The 25,122-nt window shown below is 39.1% G+C and overlaps 1 non-coding gene across 1 annotated transcript; it reads left to right on the top strand.

Annotated features, from left to right (window-relative positions):
• Positions 1 to 22,435: 22,435 nt before the first annotated feature.
• LOC131161127 (small nucleolar RNA R71) lies at positions 22,436 to 22,543 on the top strand. Its single transcript, XR_009138286.1, has one exon. It is a non-coding gene; the product is annotated as a small nucleolar RNA R71 (small nucleolar RNA).
• Positions 22,544 to 25,122: the final 2,579 nt, after the last annotated feature.

Here is a 25,122-nt window from a genome sequence, read left to right as displayed (position 1 = left end):
ACAGATATGTGGTTGCACTCTATTTGTATCTAGCAACGGTATCGTGCTTTATATTCTTTATCTGTATCTATCTATCATCATTCCTTTGGATATGATACTATATATATACATATATACTTTTTTACTATTTTTATCATGTTTCCAAAATTACCATAATGCTATCTTTCTGTACTATAAATACTGTAATTTCTATATACTGTATCTGTAGTATCTTTATGCTATCTCTGTATATCTGTGTGTACACTCAGTTTATATACTTTGTCTGTATACTCTATATGTTATGGTAACAGGAAGCATGGCAAACTATCAATATTGAATATACTGTTATGTATAAAGCTGTAATATATACTGATACGAGTAAAACTGTAATATACTATTCCGGATAAATATTTATGACATACTGATCTGTATAAAACTATAACATACTAATCTGAGTAAAACTATAATATACTGTTATAGGTAAAATATATGTAATATACTGTCTATATCTGTGTAATCAGTATAGTATGATATACTGTAAAATCTATATAAGTTATTCATCACATAAATATCTACTCAAACCACACAAGCATTTAAAACTCATATTCTGTAAAACTGAGTAATAAGCTAGTATATACATGTGTAAAATCTCTATTAACATTATAAAAATTCCTAGCATAGCATATTTCCCTTACCTTATCTCTAAAAAGTCACTACTGTACTTTAGCCTTATACCCGCAGGGTTCTCCACTCAATACCCTGAAAATCAAATCCCCTAGAACAAAACATCGGTATTTCTTCGTGTATTGTATTTCTTATAACTGAGGGAAATACAAATACTGAATAAAATGCCTTACCTTGAGATTAGGGCGAAATCCAAACCAACTTTACCAATGATCAGCTCCTGCAGACTTGTAGAGAACTTCGTTAAGAGTGTTGTGGTGGCTTCAGATCATTGATCCGGCGTAAAACGGACCCAAAATCGAAAAGAGAAGGAGGGAGAGGTGTAGAGAGAGATAGAATAAAGAATTTCACCAAATAATGTTGAAAAATCTGTGTTTTCACTATTTATAGAGCCAGATTCGTCGACGAGACACGTCACCTTGTCGATGAGTCCTTTAATAATTTCGTCGACGAACTTCCTCCCTCGTCGATGAATTTCAGACTATCCTAAAAACCCTTCTTCGTATCTTCTCATCGACAAGGCGTAGCTTCGTTGACGAGGTCCCCTTATGCGCTCGTCGATAAACTCCCTGTGTTCATCGACGAGGCCCTGTGGAAAAATCTTTCAGGTCGTTACATTCTCCCTTCCTTATAAAATTTCGTATTCGAAATTTACTATCTGTATCTCCATCTATACACTCCATCATCCCATAAAGGAAAAGGGTGGACTTATTTTATTACCTGCCCTCACTTGTGACGGAGGAATACCGTGGTAACATTTATGTTTTGAGAGATTACACATATAAAAACTAAAACCTATCTACTAACTAAAATCAATATATGTACCTGCAAAAGAAACTTATCTAACTATTATACTTTACCTTATTACCTCTATACCTTTCGAAACAACTGCGGGTATCTCTATTTGATCTGCTGCTCGAGTTCCCAAGAAGCTTCCTCTATAGCATGATTCTTCCACAAAACTTTTACTAATTGAATTTCTTTAGTGCGCAGTACTTGTGTCTTTTTGTTTAAAATATGTACTGGTGTTTCTTCATAAGCTAGTGAATCCTTAAGCTCTATCTTTGCATAGTTGATTATATGGGATGGGTCTGGGACGTATTTCCTTAACATAGTAACATGAAACACGTCACGAATTCGAGCCAAAGCTGGTGGCAAAGCTAGCCTATAGGCAACTGACCCTTTTCTCTCAAGTATCTCAAAAGGGCCAGTATACCTAGGGCTCAACTTGCCTTCTTTCCAAACCTCACAACTCCTTTCCGAGGAACTATCTTAAAAAATACTCGATCTCCCACATCAAACTTTAGTTCTTGGCGGCGAGTATCTGCGTAGCTTTTCTGCCTACTCTATGCTGTACTGATTCTTTCTTTAATTAGTCGGACCTTGTCACAAGCCTGCTGTACTACTTCATCCAAGAAAAGAGGAGAACAACATCTCCTACCATACAATGCCTCATATGGAGCCTTGCCGATATCTGTATTTGTAGGAACACAGAGCCTAGCACAGAATCGCAGGGTTCCGTCATCTGATATGTTGAACTCCTCTCCCTGATCATCTCGCACTCTAGCCCTTACCTCTGCTAACTCCGTATCATCACCTTGAGCTAATTTAATCCTCTTATATAGTGTGGGCTCAACCACTAGAGCCAATGACTGCCTAAGGATTCTCTTATACCAATTCTATACTGAGCCTCTTGAAATCCATCATAATTGAGTGTTGTATCTCCATAATTGCCAGTACGGAACCCCTTGATTTCCTGCTCAGAGCATCTGCCACTACATTCACTTTTCCCGAGTGGTAACTAATCATGCAATCATAGTCTTTAATGAGTTCTAGCCATCTTCTTTGCCTCATATTCAACTCTTTCTGAGTAAAGAAATATTTCAGGCTCTTGTGATTCGTGAAAATCTCGCACTTTCCACTATATAGGTAATGCCTCCAAATCTTAAGAGCGTACACCACTACAGCAAGTTCTAAATCATGGACAGGATAATTCTTCTCAGATTCTTTAAGTTGCCTAGACACATACGCAATAACCCTATTGTGCTGCATCAACACGCATCAAAGACCCTTCAAAGAGGCATCACTGCATATTACGAACCCATCCTCCCCTAAAGGAATAGCCAGTATTGGAGCTGAACTAACCACCGCTTTAACTCTTGAAAACTCTGCTCACAGTCGTCGGTCTAGTCAAACTTTACATTTTTTCTTCGTAAGTCGTGTTAATGGACCCGATAGCCTGGAGAAACCATCCACAAAGCGCCGGTAATAACTTACTAATCCCAGAAAAATCCTGACTTCCTGAACATTTCCCGACCTTTCCCAACTCACCACTACCTCTATTTTACTCATATAAACTGAAACTCCTACTTTTGAGATCATATGGCCAAGAAAAGTAACCTGCCTTAACCAGAACTCACATTTCTTTAATTTTGCATACAATTTCCTTTCTCTCAATATTTGTAACACCAGCCTCAAATGACGCTCGTGCTCCTCAAAACTCCTCGAGTAGACTCGTATATCATCAATAAAGACAGCCACAAACTGGTCCAAATACTGATGGAACAGCCGATTCATTAGATCCATAAACACTGCTAGTGCATTAGTTGACCAAAATGGCATTACTAAAAACTCGTAATGCCCATATCTAGTATGAAATGCGGTCTTCAAAATATCTTCTGCTCTAACTTTCATCTAATGGTAGCCTGACCGCAGATCAATTTTAGAGTAAACCTGGGTCCCTCGAAGCTGATCAAATAAATCATCAATCCTAGGAAGAGCGTATTTATTTTTGACTGTCAGTTTATTTATCTCCCTATAATCGATACACAACCTTATGGTTCCATCTTTCTTTTTCACAAATAAAACTGGCACTCCCCAAGGCGACACACTAGGCCTGATAAAACCCTTGTTATTCCTATGGCTGATCTTTCAGTTCTTCGAACTCAACTAGAGCCATATGGTATGGTGCTTTAGATACTAGTGTAGATCCCGGCAACAAGTCTATAGTGAACTCAATCTTGTGATCAGGCGGCAAACCAGGTAATTCTTCTAGAAATACATAAGGAAACGCTCTCACTACTGGTATGCTCGCTTGTCTTAATTCTTCTTTTAGAAATTCTTTTAGGTATGCGACATACCCCTGGCAACCACCCTGCAACAGTCTCCTCACCTGAATAGTTGACACTAGTTGTGGTTAACACGTATGCGTGATTCTACGAATCTATACTCTTGCTCGCCCGGGGGTCTAAAAATCACTTCTTTCTGATGACACTCTATGCTAGTGTAATAAGTAGCTAGCCAGTCCATGCACAATATCACATCAAACCCCTACATCTCAAGGATCACAAGATCGGCTAATAGCACCCTCCCCTGAATACTTACTGGAAAATTTCACAGCACCTTCCTGCATTTTACCACTCATCCCATCGACATACCCACAGATAATTCTACATCTAGTAGTTGAGTCTCTACCCCAGTTATTCTGACATACTCTTCCGATATAAAGGAATAGGTGGCACCTCTATCAAACAAAGCAACAATTGTATATGGTAAAGCAGTAAGGGTACCTGTGACCACGTCTCCAGTTGTCTCAGCATCTTCCGGTGTCAATGTATAGACTCTCGCCGGTGCAGTATTCCCCTGCTGACCTCCGTGAGGCACCTGATATCCACCTTGAAACAACCTGGGAGCCTGTGCATAATTCGACGGCATCTAACACGATTGAGCCATAAGACTTAGCCTCCCACAGCGATAACAAACATTCTCCCCCAGTCGGCACTCACCAGGATGTCTCCGTCCGCATCTAAGACAAATGGCAAGAAGCTATCTGTCCTGAAATTCTTTGTGCTCTACCATCTGTCTTTGGCCTCCGCCAGATCTACCTCCTCTCCAAGGGCCTTGGCTAAGAACAGCCCAAAAACTTGAGGGCGCAGTCCTCTTCCTCTGACTCTGTGTCTCCGTCTCTATAGATAGACTCTCCTATGCTATAGTGGCCCTGTCAACCAACTCAGTGAAATTCTGGATCCTTAGTACCACCACCTACCTGTAAATGTCTCACCTCAAATTTCTCTCAAACATTCTAGCCTTCTTCATTTCATCTAGGACAATATAGGGGCAGAAATGCGATAGCTCGATAAATCTCATGGCATACTGTTGGACAGTCAATGATCCCTGGGATAGGCTCAAAAACTCCTGTACTCGAGCCTCTCTGACTGAGGTAGGGTAATATCTATCGAAGAACACGTCCCTGAATCAAGCCTAGGTCATCGACACTGGTATAGCTCTCTGTTCCTCCAACAGTCTGGTGGATGCCCACCATCCCTCGGCCTCCCCCGCCAGCCTATACATAGCATATAAAACTCTCTACTCATCGGTACAATAAAGTACTGTCAGAATGCTCTCCACCTCTTGCACCCAGTTCTCTACAACTGCAGGGTCAATTGCTCTAGAGAATGCTAGCGAATTCATTTTCATAAATTTCTCTTTGGTACATCCCTGAGCTGGAGGTGGACCTTCCTGCTCTCTAGAGGTTCATGCAATCTCAGCCATACTTGCTGAGCCACACTGCGTAGCATTGCATCTGAATCCCCATCTGCTATGCCATAAGGGCCAGCACCATCGTCCCTACTAACATGAGCGCTATTGCCTCCTAGGTCCATCCTGCAAACATACAGAACACAATTTTCAAAATCCTATTTCTCATACAGACTTAACTTATTCAACTAAAACTCCAAATTCTATATTAACTATCTCTCTTGATCCTAACCCCAAATCAAATCCCATAACCTAAATACATAACTCGTCGATAGTTTGCTATGGCTTTCCTGAAGTCGTCACCCTAGGAAAAACACAGAAACCAACACGAAATCCTGTATCAAGATCATAGAATAAACCTCAAATATTTTCCTATATTCTGGTATTATTTCCCGCTGTACTCTAAAGTCTATAAAACCTAGTAACCTAGGCTCTGATACCAAATTGCGACGACCTCAGAATTTACATTATATATATATATATATATATATATATATATGCACTACTCTGATACCCCCTGCTATGAAACTCGAACCTCAGAAGGCATCGGGGTAATTCTGAATATAAAATCATACCTATGCAGCAGAAACATAATTCATACATCCATATCCATCACACAATCCTAGAAATCTGTATTTCTAAACCATAACTATATAATACATCTCTCTCCAAAATACCTGTCCCAAAATACAAAACCCTACACGAACTTACCTTCTAAACCAGGGTAATCAATATACTCTCTATTCGTGAACCTGATCTGCTCGCCTAACTAGCTCACTTGAAAAATGTTAAAGTCATGGGGTGAGTCGACGCTCAGTAAGTGGAAATATGTTATTATTAGTGTGTGGCAACTAAGTTAGAAATACTGTTTAAATAACAAATGAACTATAATACAATAGTAAATCTGTAAAGCATATCTTTCTTTTCGCAATTTAAAATATAACCGTATCATCTATATTTTCTACTTTTCATACTGCTAATATCATACTATATTCATCAGATGCTATAAAATTGTATACATATACATAACTGTACTTTATCCTTGAAACTCTTTATGTCATGATATGACCCCTCATGACAAGGTTGTGCGGCCCGTTGGCGGGACTTAATCTGGTCGTCCCTCTAGATAAGTCAATATACTCTACACTACCTCAGCCCAGCCAAACTGCATCCACTCCTAGGCTCGAGACTGGCTACTATCTCATCAAACAGTCCCCCTCCACCTAGCGAACTGGGGAGCTGCATACTCTCTAAGCATGGTCGACGGTACCCACACACTATCTGAGATATATGGTTGCGCTCTATCTGTATCTAGCAACGGTACCGTGCTCTGTATTCTTTATCTATATCTATCTGTAATCTTTCCTCAAGAATATGATACTATATATATATATACACACACACATATATAGTCTTTTACTTTTTTCATCATGTTTCCAAAATTACCATAACGCTATCTTTCTGTACTGTAAATACTGTAATCTCTGTATACTATATCTGTAGCATCTTGTTTCTATCTCTGTATATCTGTGTGTATACTCAGTCTATATACTCTGCATGTTATAGTAATAGGAAACATGGCAAACTATAAATACTGAATATACTGTTATGTATAAAGCTATAATATATATTGATATGAGTAAAACTGTAATATACTATTTTGGATAAATATCTGTGATATAATGATCTGTATAAAACTATAGCATACTAATTTGAGTAACACTATAATATACTGTTCTGAATAAAATATCTGTATCTGTGTAATCAGTATAGTATCATATACTGTAAAAACTATATAAGTTCTTCATCACATAAATATCTACTTAGGCCACACAAGCATCTAAAACTCATATTTTGTAAAACTAGGTAATAAACTGGTATATACATATGTGTAAAATCTCTGTTAACGTTATAAAAATTCCTAGCATAGCATATTTCCCTTACCTTATCTCTGAAAAGTCTCTACTGTACTCTAGCCCTATACCCGTAAGGTTCTCAAACTCAACACCCTGAAAATCAAATCCCCCATAACAAAACATCAGTATTTCTTCATGTATTGTATTTCTTATAACTGAGGGAAAGACAAATACTGAATAAAATGTCTTACCCTGAGATTGGGACGAAATCCAAACCAACTTTACCGACAATCAGCTCTAGTAGACTTGCAAAGAACATTGTTAGGAGCATTGTGGTGGCTTCAAATCGCTGATTGGCATAAAACGGACCCGAAATCGAAGAGAGAATGAGGGAGGGGCGTAGAGAGAGAAAGAAGAAAGAATTTGCACCAAATAATGCTGAAAAAATCTGATTTTTCACTATTTATAGAGCCGAATTCATCGATGAGACACGTCACCTCATCGACGAGTCCTTTAATAATTTTGTCAACGAACTTCCTCCCTCATTGATGAATTTCATACTGTCCCAAAAACCCTTCTCGGTATCTTCTCATTGACGAGGCGTAGCTTCGTCGATGAGGTCCCTTTATGCGCTCATCGACGAACTCCCTGTGTTCATAAACGAGGCCCTGTGGAAAAATCTTTCGAGTTGTTACAAAAATTGTTTTAGAAAGGTTAGTGTTGACCTTATAAGTCACGCCCAGCTTTGATTATGACAAATTCTCATAATATCTAATGGATATTTGAGGTTTTGTGTAGGAAATAAAATTGTCAAGGTCGAGATGGGCACAAAGCATGTAAACATTGAAGACCATTGTGTTGTAATATATATAGTTCATTCATGTAAATGGTATGTAATAGTAAATAGGTCTTTGGTTTATAATAATCTCACACAAATCGCATGCATGATATAATATGTAAGCTCAAACCAAATACAACCTAAAGTGACCTTAGAAAGGCCTTAGGGTTGTCGACTGACATCGGATTTTTTCGGTGTCTTCAAAAGGACCAAAAAATGACCCTAGAACACACACCATTGCACCTATGAATGTTAGGCCCTTGAATAGGGTTTGTGTGATTCAAAATAGGATTGAAATGCACACATTGTGCACTTTCAGTCGACCGGCCAAGGCAGTTCATTCTGCCTCGATCGACCGAAACCAGCTTGGGTCAATAGTTGACCAAGGTCACGGTCGACCGAAACCTCCCAAGGTCAACAAATTGACCATTTGGTTGACCGAACCAAAATTGAATACCAACTACCTGGTCAACCGAGGGTTCATGGGAGAAGTCCTAACTGTCTGGTCGACCGAACCATTCAGTTCAAAATGGCTTGGTCAACCGAACCTCAAAAAAATGGAAAATCGCCCTTTAGATAGACACTTTTAGTCGACCGAGTCTCCAGTTCAAAAGTGTCCTAGTCAACCGAAACATATGAAATTCGGTCGACCGAACTTGTTCTGGTCGACCAGACCTCTCGGGTTGCCCTGATTTTTACCGTGGTTAAACATTTTTAAACAGGGTTAATTAGGGTTAAAATGATATTAAACAATATTAATAATACCCTACATGTCCTAATGACTATAGTTCTTCTAATATCTATATATAGCCCATCATTTGTTAAGATTAGCAAAAGAGATTAATAGATTTGATTAGGGAGAATTCTTTGAAAATCCAAAAACCTATAATACTCATTTTTTAGCCTCCTACACTTATTCTTACCTGATCTTACTACTCAAACTTCTTTGTAAGTGTGTTTAAGTGTGGTTGTTCTATAAGTTTGCTCTCCTTGCTCTACTTGATTGATATTACTTTTATTGAGAGCAAAACCTTAAGGATTCTTAGGGGACTTTGTTAATAAGTCTATCCTAAGGAGACTTTGTTAGATCTTTTAAGATTGCACATTCATTGCAACATCTTGAGAATATTGTATTTGTTTTTGTTTGCCAAATCCTTTTAAAATCATTTTCGAATATCTTGTGTGCTTTATATTAAAAAATATATTTGAAGAGATATTTGTTTATGAGATAAAAATCTTTGTTGCAATATTCATTGACTTACACATTATTTGCTGATACAAAGATTAAATATATTTTCCAAACCAAGCATATACATTATTTGATATTTGCACAATTGAGACATCCTGCTAATTGAAATATTTGAGACTTGATATCTTTGTATGAACTTATTGATTGAATATCTTGAGATACAAGGATTACCTATTGATTCTCTCATGCACTCATCACACTAATAGAAAATATATTTGAGAGCTGAAACTTTAAACCACACTGAGCTTACATATTAAATCATATTTTGGTGTATGTGATTGTGCATAACTGGGTACATATCTGCTTTACCTGAAAGCATAATCACTGTACCGTTTCATTTATTAAGAAAAACTGTTGTATTCCAGGCACGAGCTTGAACGGGGAGACTAGCTCTAGAATAGTCCTGGATTGGCTTAGACCCGGTTAGGAAAGTTAGGTGCGTCATCCTATTGAGGCATGTAGGTTGAGGTCAGCCCCGCTAATTGACCTAGTTAAGGTTGAGGTTAGCCCTGTGGTAATTGACCTGGTTGTAATCGGTGCCGCTCCACTCTTGAGTGAGCTATTAGTGGAATCCTTGGGCTTGCGAGCTAGAGGCGGGGACGTAGGCTCAATTGGCCGAACCCTGATAACATATCGTGTGTTTGTTCATATTTCCACACTTCATATTTATCGCACGTGTATGTTATTATGTGAATGATGCGCTTGTTTTAAATTTCAGTATAGTATATTTATCGGCGTATTTGGAACTGCATAAAAAGACCCTAGTTGTAATATTCAGCTAACATCTAGTTCAATCTAGGAGAAAATTTTAAAATTCCAATTCACCCCCCTCTTGGGAATACACCAATTCTAACAATTGGTATCAGAGCCTTGTTGCACTTGAGTTAAACATTTTTGCAAAAAGAATGCAATGGCTTATATTGGTGTATCCCCATTCAGTGAGGGATAGTCACTTTCCAGTCCACCATTATTTTGTGGTGTCGACTACACCATGTGGAAAGTTAGAATGACCATATTCTTGAAATCTATGGACTGGAGGGTCTAACTTGTGACTGCTAAAGGAAGATGTGCACAAATAAATGAAAATGATTTTAATGTGATTAATTCTAATGCCATGGACATGTTATATCTTGCACTAGATTCTCATATGTTTGTTGAGTTTGTGGCATGTCAGACTACAAAAGAAATCTGGGATGAATTAGAAAATAAATATGAAGAATCTCAGGAGAAAGAGATCACTCCTCCTATTGCTCCAAGTTCAAAAGATCAAGAGGAGGTAAATCACAAGTATATAGCATTTACAGTCAATGAGGTATATGATTCCCATTCTATATCTTTTGATGATTCCTGTGTTGAATGCTATGTTGTGTCACATGCTGAATCATTTATTGAACATAATGATAGTTCTATTAATATTGCATGTGATGATTCGTCTATTGATTCCTATAATATATCTTGTGATGAATCTTCAAATGTTTTTTGTGATGATAATGGTATGAATGAATGCAATGATTCATGTATCTTTCATTTTGATAAATTATGTGATGAATCATTTGATGAGATACCTTCATATAGAAAACTAGAAAAGACCTCATTTAAAATGCATAAAATTCTAGTTGAAATATCAAAGAAGAAAACGTTTTTGAAAGATGAAAATGAAAAGGTGGCAAAGCACTTAAATGATTTGAAGGAATATCGAGCCACACTAGAAAAGAGAAAAATGGAGAAGGTTTTGAAAATCATATTTTTAGAAAGAAAAAGTAAAAATTATTTTGAAATGTTTTTCAAATCCCCAAGTAATAAAGACAAACTAAACAACCTCTTCGGACCTAAAAAGAAAACTCTTTTCAAAAAGGGTTCAGGTTGCTCACATAGAACCAACAGTCTAGCCTCACTAAAGAAAAATGGAATAAATAAGTACAATCCTTTACGTATATTCAATACCTGCTTATTTTGCAAAACTCTATGGCACATATGGTTTAATTGCTCACTTAGAAGGGCCAGAGGGTTAGAAAAGGAAATGATGTGGGTAATCATAAAAGCAAACGTCGTAGGTCCTAAGGAAAAATGGATTTAAATTAATATTACTATTTTAAATGTTTCCTTAGCTCCTAGGCTTAGGTTTATGGGGTTGTGATGACTGTAGGTTTGGGAAGTGATTGCAATTTAAAAAAAATGAAAATCTTAGTATACACACTCACTAAACTATCTTGTTATACTAAGACTCTTTATACACTTCCAGACGGACATGACATCTATGCCTAGTACTTAATTGTAAATGCTTAACCCATGCTAACATGAAAATCTCAAAAGTTAAGCAACTGTTGTCTAGGGAATCCATCTCACACTATATACCATATTATCCTAAACCCATTCTTGAACCTGACCCCCTGAACAAGTAGAAGTCCTCACTCTAGGTGTAAGCACTAGTGGGTACAAATTCCTAATTCGATATCATTCCTAATCAAAATTATAGGCATTCACTAGGGAAGTATTCCCTTGCACTTTAAATTTTAAACCTTTAATTTTGATTTATCCAATCCATAGGAAGTCCTCACCAAACCATAATCATACTCCGTGAGGTTTCACCCATTCCTTGGTTTGTATCCTTGCTCCTCTATGTCATCATTTCTGAAGGATACTCTCCAATCACCAAAGAGCATAGTTGAAGAAAAGCCACATACTCCTTTGTGCTTGGTGCCAAAATAGTTTGGACTTAAAGGGAAGTAATCTACGTTCAATAAGTCAAATTTTGGTGCATACCTCAATTGTGTAATATCTCTTCACCAAGCATCCCTTAAGAATTATGTTTATGTTGCAATATTCAAAATTCAACCTAAGGGAGAACCTTGGATCAAAATGAGGCAAAATGGGGAAAATTTACTATGCTCGGTCGACCAAGCATTGAATGAGTAAAAGCTCCTGGTCGACCGAAACTCCATTGACTTTGACCTTCCGGTTGACCAAACCTCAGTGAACATATTCCCCACGGTCGACCGAACCTTTCAGTTTTCCCTTGGTCGACTGAACATGGATATAGTACTCCCTCTCGGTTGACCGACCATCTCAGCTCAAATTCTCCTCGGTAAACCAAACAGTGTCGGTGCATAGAGAACTTCAATCGTCGGTCAACTGTATTTGCTTTTGGTGACCGAGCTACGATATATATATACTTCTCCTTCCATCAAAGCTCATTTTCGCGAATACCTTGAGAGATCTTTCACCTTTTCCAGCAAACTTTGATTTCAAGCCTCACATCCTACAGTCATGGCACACATTGAAGCCCATGACATTGCACACGCTGAGGATGAGTACTTCATTTCAGAACGGTGCAAGGTCAGATACATACGAGAGTTTCGTCCTAAGGAGGCGATATTGGGTAAGATCCTAGACTTGGATTTTATGAATCAATATTTTGGCAACGTAATGGATATGTTTGAATATCAAGGCTGGAAAACGTTTATTTCCTATCAGTCTGGGGGTTATTACCCAATGTACTTTAGGATGTTTTATGCAAATTTGGGTAATGATGAAAATGGGTACTTCTCCCGAGTATTAAGGACCAATGTATGTTTCGACGCATAGTGCCTTTCAGATGTCCTTGATATTGACCGTGGAGATTTCGAGTGCCAAGATGTGGTAAATTCCTCGATCTTCGAACAGGAATTCACAATTGCCACATTTGCGAACCTGACCCTATCTGATCCAGGCACGGCTAGCCAAAACCATCCCCTACAGTACAGATAGTTCACATTATAGGTCAAAGTTGTGCACCACTTGATTATTTACAATGTCCTACCCAAGGCAGGGTCTAGAGTGCATGTGTCGTTCCAAGACTGTTTTATTATGTGGTGTCTATTTGCTTGGAGGAAGCTAAATCTGTCCAACCTAATAATCCGATGGATGATGGCCAAAACAATTGGCCACCGAATTATAATGCCATACGGGGGTATACTGAACAAGTTGTTTAGATCCATTGGAGTCACTCGCTCAAATGTGGCTTCACTGAAGAGAAGACGACCTGTTGATATCTTCTCTAGCGTGACCCTGAGACTGATGGGGTATGAGCTCATTGGCAACATTTGGTTGCCTTCTAGGGGTGCAGCGGCACAAGAAGAGGTCCCGTAGGAGCCACCACAACCCGCGCAGCCATCAAATGTGGATCTTATGCCTGCCATCACTAGTTTGTATGACTCATTCGCACAGTTTCGAGGATCAGTCCAGTCAGACCTACGAGATTTGGCATCGTCATCCACTGCACTTCGTGAGGAGTTCCAAGAGTTCTCCATCGCTACTGCCAGTCGCTTTACTGATCTAAAGAGGTCAATGACAGTCAGCTTCAGTGAGCTGAACAATCGCATTCAGGAGATACAAGACGAGAGAGATCGGATGATCATGGATTTCAACTTCGATGCCGGTGATGGAGGTGATGATGGAGGGGAGTTCTGGACTCAGGAGTTGTTCGTAGATCAAATTGTGTGGCCTTGATTTATTTTATATTATTCTATATTATCTCGTCTGTACCTAAATAAAACAGCTTTTGCTTTTATTTTATATTTTCATGATGATACTATCATGTGTTACTTGGTTTGATTATGATATATATATTAGTAGTACTTTGATGTGTATGTGCTTGTGGTTAAATGATTGTTCTATTGAAATGCATGATTAGTATAGAATGCCTCCTACATAGCAGATGCAGTTGATGAGAATTGCCTGCTAGTAGATGATAGGTTCTCGCATCCTGACTCACTCGAAAAATGAGCAGCTCGAAAGCTATCCCAAGTATAGGAGTTCTGTCGTATAATATTAAGCCCAAGGGCTAGATCGTCTCCTCAGGGAATGCGTTTTAATATCAGATTTTACGTTCTTCCAATCAAAATTAAGAAGGTACTGAACTCAGTTCAGATTCGGGTTTTCAAGATTGTTGAGTTCCACTTTGAATTAAATGACATGTAATTTAAAGTCCTAAACTAAATTGCACTAAATAAAAGAAAACAAGAATAGAAATTCTAGTTTACTTAAAGAAACATTGGGACACGCACTAATTAAAACTGGAAACTACAAATAAGGAATTAAAACACGCTAGGATGGAAATTGTATCAAACACACACAAGCACAATAAAAATTGAACCTTTAACAAGAACTAGGATATCGAATCAAAATTCAACCATTAATGATCTAAATGAATATAGAATACGATAAAAACACAACTATAACAAAATTGACCCTAAACTAACTGAACCTCAAAAGAAAAAATTAAAACTTGGAAAACTTTAAAACAAATACAATATTTTTTCTTTTTTCTCTTTTTTTTTTTAATAACCAAATCGGACCTTGACGAAATCAACTAGATGACTTGAACAACAATTAAATCTACCACTGAAAACAATAAAAAAAAAAACATTAATAAATAATTAACCACAACAATGATAATAGAATATTTAAAATTCAAAATTTCGTCTTTCCCAATAACTTCAGCAAATAATTTAAAATAGTAGCACCCAACTTAATATTGAAAGAAATAAAAGAAGAGAGAGGGAGAGAAAGAGAGAAGAACAGAAACAGAGCTGCTGGGTAGAGGGTCGGGGCTGGCTTATCTGGTGCAGAGGGGCTCGCTGTGCTAGAGATTGGCCGAGACACCTGCTGGAAATTGGCCAAGACAGTGCTGGAAATTGGCCAAGACAGTGCTAGAAATTGGCCGAAGGAGAGGATGCTCAGGATGGTGGCTTTGTAGTGCTGCTGTTCTGTGTGTTGGCCTCGGGAGTCTGCTGTGGAGTTGCTTGCTGTGCTGGAACAGGGGCTGAGGAGGTCTTGCAGGTTGCAGGCAGCAGATGGCTGCTGTGGTGGTGTGGCACGGGTTGGTGGTTTTCTGCTGCAGAGGATGGAGGGGCTGGCAGAAGGTGATGGTTCTGCTGTTCTGGAAACAGAGAGAGTTGAGGGAGAGATTAGAGACAAGAAGGGAGGGGAAGGAATAAGAGAAAGATAAAAAAAAACAAAGGGAAGGAGAACGAGAGAGAGAGAAGGGCTGAGTAAACAACAACTGAAAAAAAAATACCAAACCCAAGAAGAAGAAGAAGAAGAAGAAGAAGAAGAAGAAGAAGAAGGAGAAGAAGAAGACCAAGGCAGCGTGAGAGGGCTTGATGGAAGTAGGGCTGGGGGGTTTAAAAAGATAAAAAAAAGAGAAGCCCTACCCAATTAGCCAACCTGACCCGGCTATGCATGGCCGGGTCACATCAACTATCCAATTCTTTTAATTTTATTTTTTTAGTTTATTTGTTCTCTGTTCGTCACAAATTCTGCTCTTCTGTAGCCTGTATCTCACAAAACTTAAAACACAAAAGTTGTATATGATCCTTTTCTCTTTCTCCAGAAATTTGAATCGTCTCAATCGGAGCTCGGACGGAAAAGTTATGCATGAAATACGAACAGGTGTCAATTTTGATTCCCGAGAATTTTCCTGCGACAAAAAATTACCAAAACTATATGAATAGTGCAATAAAGTTCAAGATTGATAATTTTGGCACTTTATTAAAATATTGAATAATTTTTTACATTTAATTAAAAATATAAACCGTAAAACCTGAATTAAACGCCCAATTACGCAGTTTTGGTGCGTAATCACACCCCCCAACTAACGTTTTGCTAGTCTCTAGCAAATGACGTGAATGAATCTCTGGGCGGTGCCTACAACTACAAACTCTAGTAATCATGAAATCAATGCACATGCGACAATATTATACCACTTCACATACAAACATAACTGAATTTCACACAAGCTCGTTCATATTCAATGCACATGACTCCAAAGCACGTCACTCATGCAAGTTTCATCATTTATATGTCATTTAAGAGTAGTATACTCACATGAAGTTATCAGTGGCACATTCAGAGTTAATGCAATCATATAAGTTCGAGTATAAACAGCTAAACTCTCGAGGTGTGTGTGATGTGTGTGACTCAGTACACCTAGGACGCCAGTGGACACCTACAGAACGGTCGCTTTGACTCGGCCTAACTGGTATACCCTCAAAAAACAGTCAAAGAAAATGGGTTCACTCATCATATGTGAGGAGGAGTGTTGCAATCAAACATCCCACATATTAAAAGGATCAACGCTGAGTATATGGAGTGGACTAGTCAGGAAAGGATCTAGCCTATCTATGAGGTGTCGGGTCCTTCACCCTAGCATCTTCTCACCTACTCGCCATATCCAACTGAGACCACCCTAGATCAACTTACTCACAAACTTGTCATGAATACATCTGAGGCATTAACCGGTTGAAGCATCTTCATATGTGGAAAATATGTGTCGTCCTTGACTTTTTGTGATATGTATTTGGGCCGACATTAACTTTTCATTTCATGCGCATGTGTATTGTTTATTTTTTCTTCTACTCATTCTTCATTTTTTTGTCTTTTCTTGAGCAATAAGGACAATCATAACACTTCTTTTGTAATCTTCATACCATCAATGGGAATTGAGCTCGAATAGGAGTTCATGAATTAAGTCTATCTCTAGGGGTGGCTCAGCCTTCACATCTTGAGTAGGCTACAAGACCTAGGTTTCTATCTTCCCACTAGGTGTCACCTCTAGGCTAGCAAATCAAAAATAAAGACTAGTGTACAAGGAATCATCCAAAAAAATAGAATTGAGTTCTGTGAACTCTGATTTAATATTAACGCTCAAAAGGACGATAAATAGCTCAAGGATATCTCACAAGGTGTCATAGTCGCCACGGGTGTTCTCTCAATGTTCACAGGAAACCATAAGTGCAATGAATCACATGAATGTGTTTATTCAGCCTCGTGAGATGCATGTAGATGTAGGAAATTATATAGTCAAATTAACACGAATGTACTACCAATCGATTCTTCATGGAGTCATAAGATCATATAAAGAGAAAACAACGCATGATTGACTCAAGTGTGTCATTCTTAAGTTATACGCAAGTATGTAAAGGGTATGAGTCAGTGTTAAGCATGGCATAATGCAGTGTAATTCCTCAGTGCTCCTCCTTTCTTTTTCTTTCTTTTTGAATTTTTTTTTTGTTTTTTTGTTTTTTTTTTGAAATTAAAAACCTAGTACGTGTACGTGCACAGTGTCACATGCGAATGCTCACCCCCCCCAACTAAAGTGGAACATTGTCCTCAATGTGAAAGCGCAGGGGAAATAAAATTGTGCACAGTAAACAACTAATGGAAAAGTACTATTGACTAAGGTAACAAGAAAGAAAAGGGAAAAACACAACTAAAACAAATAAACGAAAAAATAAAAATAAAAACAGTAGCATAGAAAGATCAGAGGACTCCCCTAGGGTCTTGCAGAAGCAAGACCTCTTTGTCAACATCGAATGGGGTCATGAAAGGCTTTAGGCGCTGTCCATTGACTGTGAAACGGTTGCCATTCTTCGGATTTACAATCTCTATCGCACCATGAGAATGAACTTTTTCAACAATATATGGACCACCCCATCGGGATTTCAATTTCCCAGGAAACACATGCAGTCGGGAGTCATAGAGTAGCACTTGTTGAGAAGAGAAAAGTTGCTTTTCCTTGATGTTCCTATCATGTAGCAACTTCATCCGCTTCTTAGCCAAACGAGCATTCTCATAAGCGTCCCTGCGAGATTCTTCAAGCTCGCATACCTGCAATTTTCTTAAACCTGTGGCATCATCAAGTGAAAGGTTAATCTGTTTGATAGCCCATAATGCACGATGCTGAATTTCAACAGGTAAATGACACGCCTTACCGTATACTAACTTGTGGGGAGACATCCCTAAGTTTGTCTTGAAAGCTGTTCGGTAGGCCCAAAGTGCGTCAACAAGTTTTTCTGACCAGTCCTTACGGTTAGGATGCACGGTTTTCTCAAGTATCGTTTTGATCTCTCTATTGGCCAATTCAGCTTGACCATTGGTCTGAGGGTGGTAAGGGGCAGAGACTTTGTGGGTTACACCATATTTTTGCATGAGTTTTTCAAAAGGTTTGTTACAGAAATGGGACCCTCCATCACTAATGATTGCCTTGGGCATGCCAAAGCGTGCAAATAACTCTTTAAGAAAGCGTATGACAACCTTGTGGTCATTGGTTCGACAAGGTATTGCCTCCACTTATTTATTTAGAAACATAGTCCACAGCGACCAAAAGGTAAGAATGCCCAAAAGAAATGGGAAAAGGTCCCATAAAATCAATACCCCAACAATCAAAAATCTCAAGAGTCAATATGGGGGACATAGGCATTTCATTCTTGGCAGTAATTTTTCCTAATTTTTGACAAGCCTCACATGCTTTACAAAAATTTTCAACATCTTTAAACATGGTGGGCCAGTAGAGTCCACTTTGTAATATTTTTGAAACAGTTTTCTTAGCAGCAAAGTGGCCTCCACATATCCCACCATGGCAAAAATGTATCACAGAATTAAATTCATCATCTGGAACACATCTACGCACTAATTGGTCAGAACAATATTTGAATAGGTATGGATTATCAAAATAATAATGTCTTACCTCAGCTAGGAACTTACGCTTGTCCTAGGTGAGACAATGGTCTGGCATCCGGTCGGTGACGAAATAATTCACAATGTCGGCGAACCATGGAGCGCGTGACACAGCAAAGAGACGTTCATCAGGAAATTCGTCATTCAAGGGAGGGGACACCAGTACCTCGGGTAGCTGCAACCGAGAAAGATGGTCAGCTACAACGTTTTCCACGCCCTTTTTATCGCGTATGGTGATATCGAATTCCTGGAGGAGTAGAATCCACCTGATCAATCTGGGCTTGGCGTCCTTCTTTGCTAATAAATATTTCAAAGCAGAGTGGTCAGTAAAAATAATGACAGGTGCACCAATGACATAAGAACGAAATTTGTCTAAAGCAAAAACAACAGCTAGCAATTCCTTCTCAGTGGTAGTATAATTTCGCTGAGCATCATTCAAAGTTCGACTGGCATAATAAATAACCGACGGCTTGTTATCAATTCGTTGACCTAGAACAGCACCAAGGGCGTAGTCACTAGCGTCGGTCATGATCTCAAACGGCAAGTCCCACCGAGGAGGTTGCATGATAGGCGCAATAGTCAAATGTGGCTTGAGCGTTTCAAAGGCCTGTTGACAATCATCAGTCCACACAAATTTAGTTTCATTTTGCAACAAGGTACATAATGGTTTAGCAATACTACTGAAACCCTCAATAAAACGTCTATAGAACCCGGCATGACCAAGGAAGGAGTGAATATCCCGGACTGTCTTAGGGATAGGTAACTGAGAAATCAGCTCTACCTTGGCCCTGTCAACTTCTATACCACGCTCAGAAACCAAATGTCCAAGTACTAAACCACTACGTACCATAAATTGACATTTTTCCCAGTTTAGAAGTAAATTCTTTTCCTCACATCTTTTCAAAATCGCAATTAAATGTGTCAAACAATGTTCAAAAGACTTACCGAACACAGAAAAGTCATCCATAAAAATTTCGCACATATCATCTAACATATCAGAGAAAATACTCATCATACAGCGTTGGAAAGTAGCAGTGGCATTACATAGACCGAATGGCATTCTGCGGAAAGCAAAGGTACCAAAGGGACAAGTGAAGGTAGTCTTCTCTTGGTCCTCAGGTGCTACGGCAATTTGATAGTAACCAGAAAATCCATCCAAGAAACAATAAAAAGAATTACCAGCTACTTTCTCTAATATCTGATCTAGGAAGGGTAACGGGAAATGATCTTTTCGGCTAGCCGAATTCAATTTACGATAATCAATGCACATTCTCCAACCCGTTACTTTCCTAGATGGGATCAATCAATTCTCCATTAGCATTTTCAATTACAGTCAAACCAGATTTTTTTGGAACTACCTGTGTTGGGCTTACCCATTTGCTGTCGGAGATTGGATAGATGATGTCTGCAGCTATTAATTTCAGCACTTCATTTTTTACCACCTCTTTCATGGCTGGATTCAGCCTCCTTTGTGCATCTCGAACTGGTTTAGCGTCTCCTTCGAGGAAGATGTTATGAGTGCAAATGGAAGGGTCGATACCCTTGATGTCAGCAATGATCCATCCAATCGCTCCTCGATGCTCTCGAAGTACCTGCAATAATTTAGTTTCCTGTTCATGAGTAAGGTGTGAAGAAATTACCACAGGGAATGTGCCATCTACTGGACCCAAGAAAGCATATTTCAGCTCGGCAGGCAATCGTTTCAACTCAAGGATTGGAATTTCTTCTGCGGATGACTTCAGAATTTCTGGTAGGTCAATGGCCTCAAATGTAGGCTTACGCCAACTACTTGTATAACTCGCATCAAACATATGAGGACCACTATCTGGGATCTGCTCCTCTGATTCTAGCAATAATTCATCAGTCCCTTCAAACTGCGCAAAAGAGTCATTTTCAAGTGCGACATCGACATCGAGTACCGACAGTAGCTCTGAAGTGTCTAAGTCATCTATCACATCGACTGCATGAGTATCTGCGTCATCACACCCACTTGACATCCTATGAGCATTAAAAACATTCATTTCCAGTGTCATGTTCCCAAATGTGAGTTTTAGGACTCCGCTCCGACAGTTAATCGGGGCGTTTGAAGTAGCAAGGAATGGTTGCCCCAAAATGACAGGAGCCTGATAAATGGTGGAAAAAGGCTGCTGCATATCCAAAACAACGAAATCCACGGGATAGTAAAATCTGTCAACCTGAACCAAAACATCCTCAACAATACCTCGTGGAGCTTTTACAGATCTATCTGCCAACTGTAGCATCATAGTAGTACTCTTCAATTCACCTAAACCCAGCTGGTCATATAATGAAAATGGAAGCAGATTCACACTACTCCCTAGGTCAAGTAGAGCCCTCCCAATACGAGATTCACCAATCATAATGGGTATTGTGGGGGAGCCAGGATCTCTAAGTTTCTGTGGAGTCTAACTAAGAATCAATGCACTGACCTGCTCAGTTAAGAAAGCCTTTTTCTTTACGTTTAGTTTCCTTTTTACGGTGCATAGGTCTTTCAGAAATTTTGCATATGCAGGGATCTGCTGTATGGCATCTAAGAGTGGTATATTGATTTTTACCTGCTTGAATATCTCTTGAATCTCTGTATGATACTTGTTCTTTTGTCCAGATGTCAAACGCTGAGGGTATGGGACCACCAGCTGGTATTCCTTAACTGGCTCATCCTCTTTATTATCTGTCTTTTTTAAACTTGAGCTAGCCTCGTCTGATTTTTCTTTTCCTTTATCTGTCTTTTTTAAACTTGAGCTGGCCTCATCTGATTTTTCTTTTCCTTTATCTGTCTCATTTGTCACCTCAAGTGTCGGCATGGTTGTTTGTTGGTCTGTGGCCATTTCAGGACGGGGAACTTCCTTTCCACTTCGCAAAGTAATAACTGCTTTTGCTGACTCAAACGTATCCCCTGAAACAGTGTGCACTGACTGTTGTGATTGTCTATATACCTGGGGATTAGGTTGAGGCTGTGCAGGGAATTTTCCTTTTTCCAGGGTATTAAGCTGTGTACTCATCTTGCTTACGGCATCTTTAAGTTCTCCATTGGTCGTAACTTGCATTTGCATGAATTGCTGGAGCATGGTTGCCACCTGCGCTACACTATCATCTGAAGCTTTCTTTACTGGAATGGGGACTAACGGTGGTTGGAATCCTGGTGGTGTATAGCTCCGAGAAAACTGTTGTGGTTGATACTGCGGTGGAGGAGCTACGACTGGATTGTATGTTGGTTGCGGAGGCGGTGCATATGATTGAGGTGCCTGCTGATATCGTGAAGATGATGGACCCGGCTGATCATTTCTCCATTGGAGGTTTGGATGATTCCGCCACCCCGGATTGTAAGTATTTGAGAGCGGCTGATTCTGTGTCTTGTTAACCCAATTTGCCGATGACACCTGATCAAATCTGCTTTCTTGCAACACAGGTAAGAATTGACAATCCTGAGGTCTGTGGTCTGAAGTCTCACAAATCGTGCAAATCTCAGCTTTCGACTTTTCGGATTCCATGACTTCCAATTTTTTAGATAACGCAGCTACAAGGGCCTGTAAGCTAGTATCCTCTTTAACCTCATATCTGCCCCCGCCACTGATTGCTCGGATAGGTTGGGCAGCTATCGGCACCCGTTCAGGTCGTGCGTTCCACTGCTGGGCACTTTCAGCGAGATAGTCTAGAAATGATAAGCCCTCGTCTGGTTCCTTACGGAAGAACATCCCATTGCACATAGACTGGACAAATTGTTTGCACACAGGGGTTAAAGCAGTAAAAAAATAATTCACTAACCTCCACGATTCGAAACCATGGTGCGGGCATATGTTCATCAAGTCCTTGAATCTCTCCCAACATGCTTGGAATGTCTCGCCATCTTTTTGCATGAATTGACTGATCTGCTCCTGTAGGTACTGAGTTCTCTGAAGAGGAAAAAATTTATGTAAGAACTCACGCTGCATTTCAGCCCAACTAGTAATAGAATTAGGGCGCAAAGAATTAAACCAGATTTTTGCCCTGTCTTTCAAAGAAAAGGGGAACAAACGCAGTTTAATGTATTCATCAGTCCTAGCCCTATTAATGAAAGTGGTGCAAACCATCTCAAAGTCTGTCAAGTGTTGGTACGGACTCTCAGAGTCCATCCCGTGAAATTGGGGAATCACAGATAACATGCCATGCTTAAGAGTGAAATTCGGGGCATCCTGGGGCAACACAATGCATGAAGGTGTAGATGTGCGTGCAGGCTGTAGAAAATCTTGAAGTGTACGTGGTACATGTGCAGCCATAGCTTCTTCAAAATAATTGCCAAACAGATTATTCAGTTCAAATTCAGAATCACTCGTAGGACTAACAGGTGAATAGTCAAACTCAGTGCTATGTGTATCCCTACTAGTGCTAGGTGAATGTCTACACAATCGATTCGAATTATCTCGAACCCAGGGCATCAAACATCACAATCGCCAATAGAAATCCACTAACACGGCAACAAACAAAAAAAATTTTCTTCAATTTCTCAATTTTCATTTTTTTTTTCTTTTTTTTTTCTATTTAATAAAAGAAAAGCAAAAAATAATTGGGAAAACGCAAAATTCGAAATTAAAACTGGCAATTCCCCGGCAACGGCACCAAAAACTTGACTCACTCGAAAAATGAGCAGCTCGAAAGCTATCCCAAGTATAGGAGTTCTGTCGTGTAATATTAAGCCCAAGGGCTAGATCGTCTCCTCAGGGAATGCGTTTTAATATCAGATTTTACGTTCTTCCAATCAAAATTAAGAAGGTACTGAACTCAGTTCAGATTTGGGTTTTCAAGATTGTTGAGTTCCACTTTGAATTAAATGACATGTAATTTAAAGTCCTAAACTAAATTGCACTAAATAAAAGAAAACAAGAATAGAAATTCTAGTTTACTTAAAGAAACATTGGGACACGCACTAATTAAAACTAGAAACTACAAATAAGGAATTAAAACACGCTAGGATGGAAATTCTATCAAACACACACAAGCGCAATAAAAATTGAACCTTTAACAAGAACTAGGATATCGAATCAAAATTAAACCATTAATGATCTAAATGAATATAGAATACGATAAAAACACAACTATAACAAAATCGACCCTAAACTAACTGAACCTCAAAAGAAAAAATTAAAACTTGGAAAACTTTAAAACAAATACAATATTTTTTCTTTTTTCTCTTTTTTTTTTTTTAATAACCAAATCGGACCTTGACGAAATCAACTAGATGACTTGAACAACAATTAAATCTACCACTGAAAACAATAAAAAAAAACATTAATAAATAATTAACCACAACAATGATAATAGAATATTTAAAAGTCAAAATTTTGTCTTTCCCAATAACTTCAGCAAATAATTTAAAATAGTAGCACCCAACTTAATATTGAAAGAAATAAAAGAAGAGAGAGGGAGAGAAAGAGAGAAGAACAGAAACAGAGCTGCTAGGTAGAGGGTCGAGGCTGGCTTATCTGATGCAGAGGGGCTCGCTGTGCTAGAGATTGCCCGAGACACCTGCTGGAAATTGGCCAAGACAGTGCTGGAAATTGGCCAAGACAGTGCTAGAAATTGGCCGAAGGAGAGGATGCTCAGGATGGTGGCTTTGTAGTGCTGCTGTTCTGTGTGTTGGCCTCGGGAGTCTGCTGTGGAGTTGCTTGCTGTGCTGGAACAGGGGCTGAGGAGGTCTTGCAGGTTGCAGGCAGCAGATGGCTGCTGTGGTGGTGTGGCACGGGTTGGTGGTTTTCTGCTGCAGAGGATGGAGGGGCTGGCAGAAGGTGATGGTTCTGCTGTTCTGGAAACAGAGGGAGTTGAGGGAGAGATTAGAGACAAGAAGGGAGGGGAAGGAATAAGAGAAAGATAAAAAAAACAGAGGGAAGGAGAACGAGAGAGAGAGAAGGGCTGAGTAAACAACAACTGAAAAAAAAATACCAAACCCAAGAAGAAGAAGAAGAAGAAGAAGAAGAAGAAGGAGAAGAAGAAGACCAAGGCAGCGTGAGAGGGCTTGATGGAAGCAGCGCTGGGGGGTTTAAAAAGATAAAAAAAAGAGAAGCCCTACCCAATTAGCCAACCCGACCCGGCTATGCATGGCCGGGTCACATCAACTATCCAATTCTTTTAATTTTTTTTTAGTTTATTTGTTCTCTGTTCGTCACAAATTCTGCTCTTCTGGAGCCTGTATCTCACAAAACTCAAAACATAAAAGTTGTATATGATCCTTTCCTCTTTCTCTAAAAATTTGAATCGTCTCAATCGGAGCTCGGACGGAAAAGTTATGCATGAAATACGAACAAGTGTCGGTTTTGATTCCCGAGAATTTTCCTGCGACAAAAAATTACCAAAACTATATGAATAGTGCAATAAAGTTCAAGATTGATAATTTTGGCACTTTATTAAAATATTGAACAATTTTGGACATTTAATTAAAAATATAAACCGTAAAGCCTGAGTTAAACGCCCAATTACGCAGTTTTGGTGCG

This window comes from Malania oleifera, chromosome 7 (assembly GCF_029873635.1).
Source record: "Malania oleifera isolate guangnan ecotype guangnan chromosome 7, ASM2987363v1, whole genome shotgun sequence".
Taxonomy (NCBI): domain Eukaryota; kingdom Viridiplantae; phylum Streptophyta; class Magnoliopsida; order Santalales; family Ximeniaceae; genus Malania; species Malania oleifera.
This window is presented reverse-complemented; position numbering and strand designations above follow the sequence as displayed.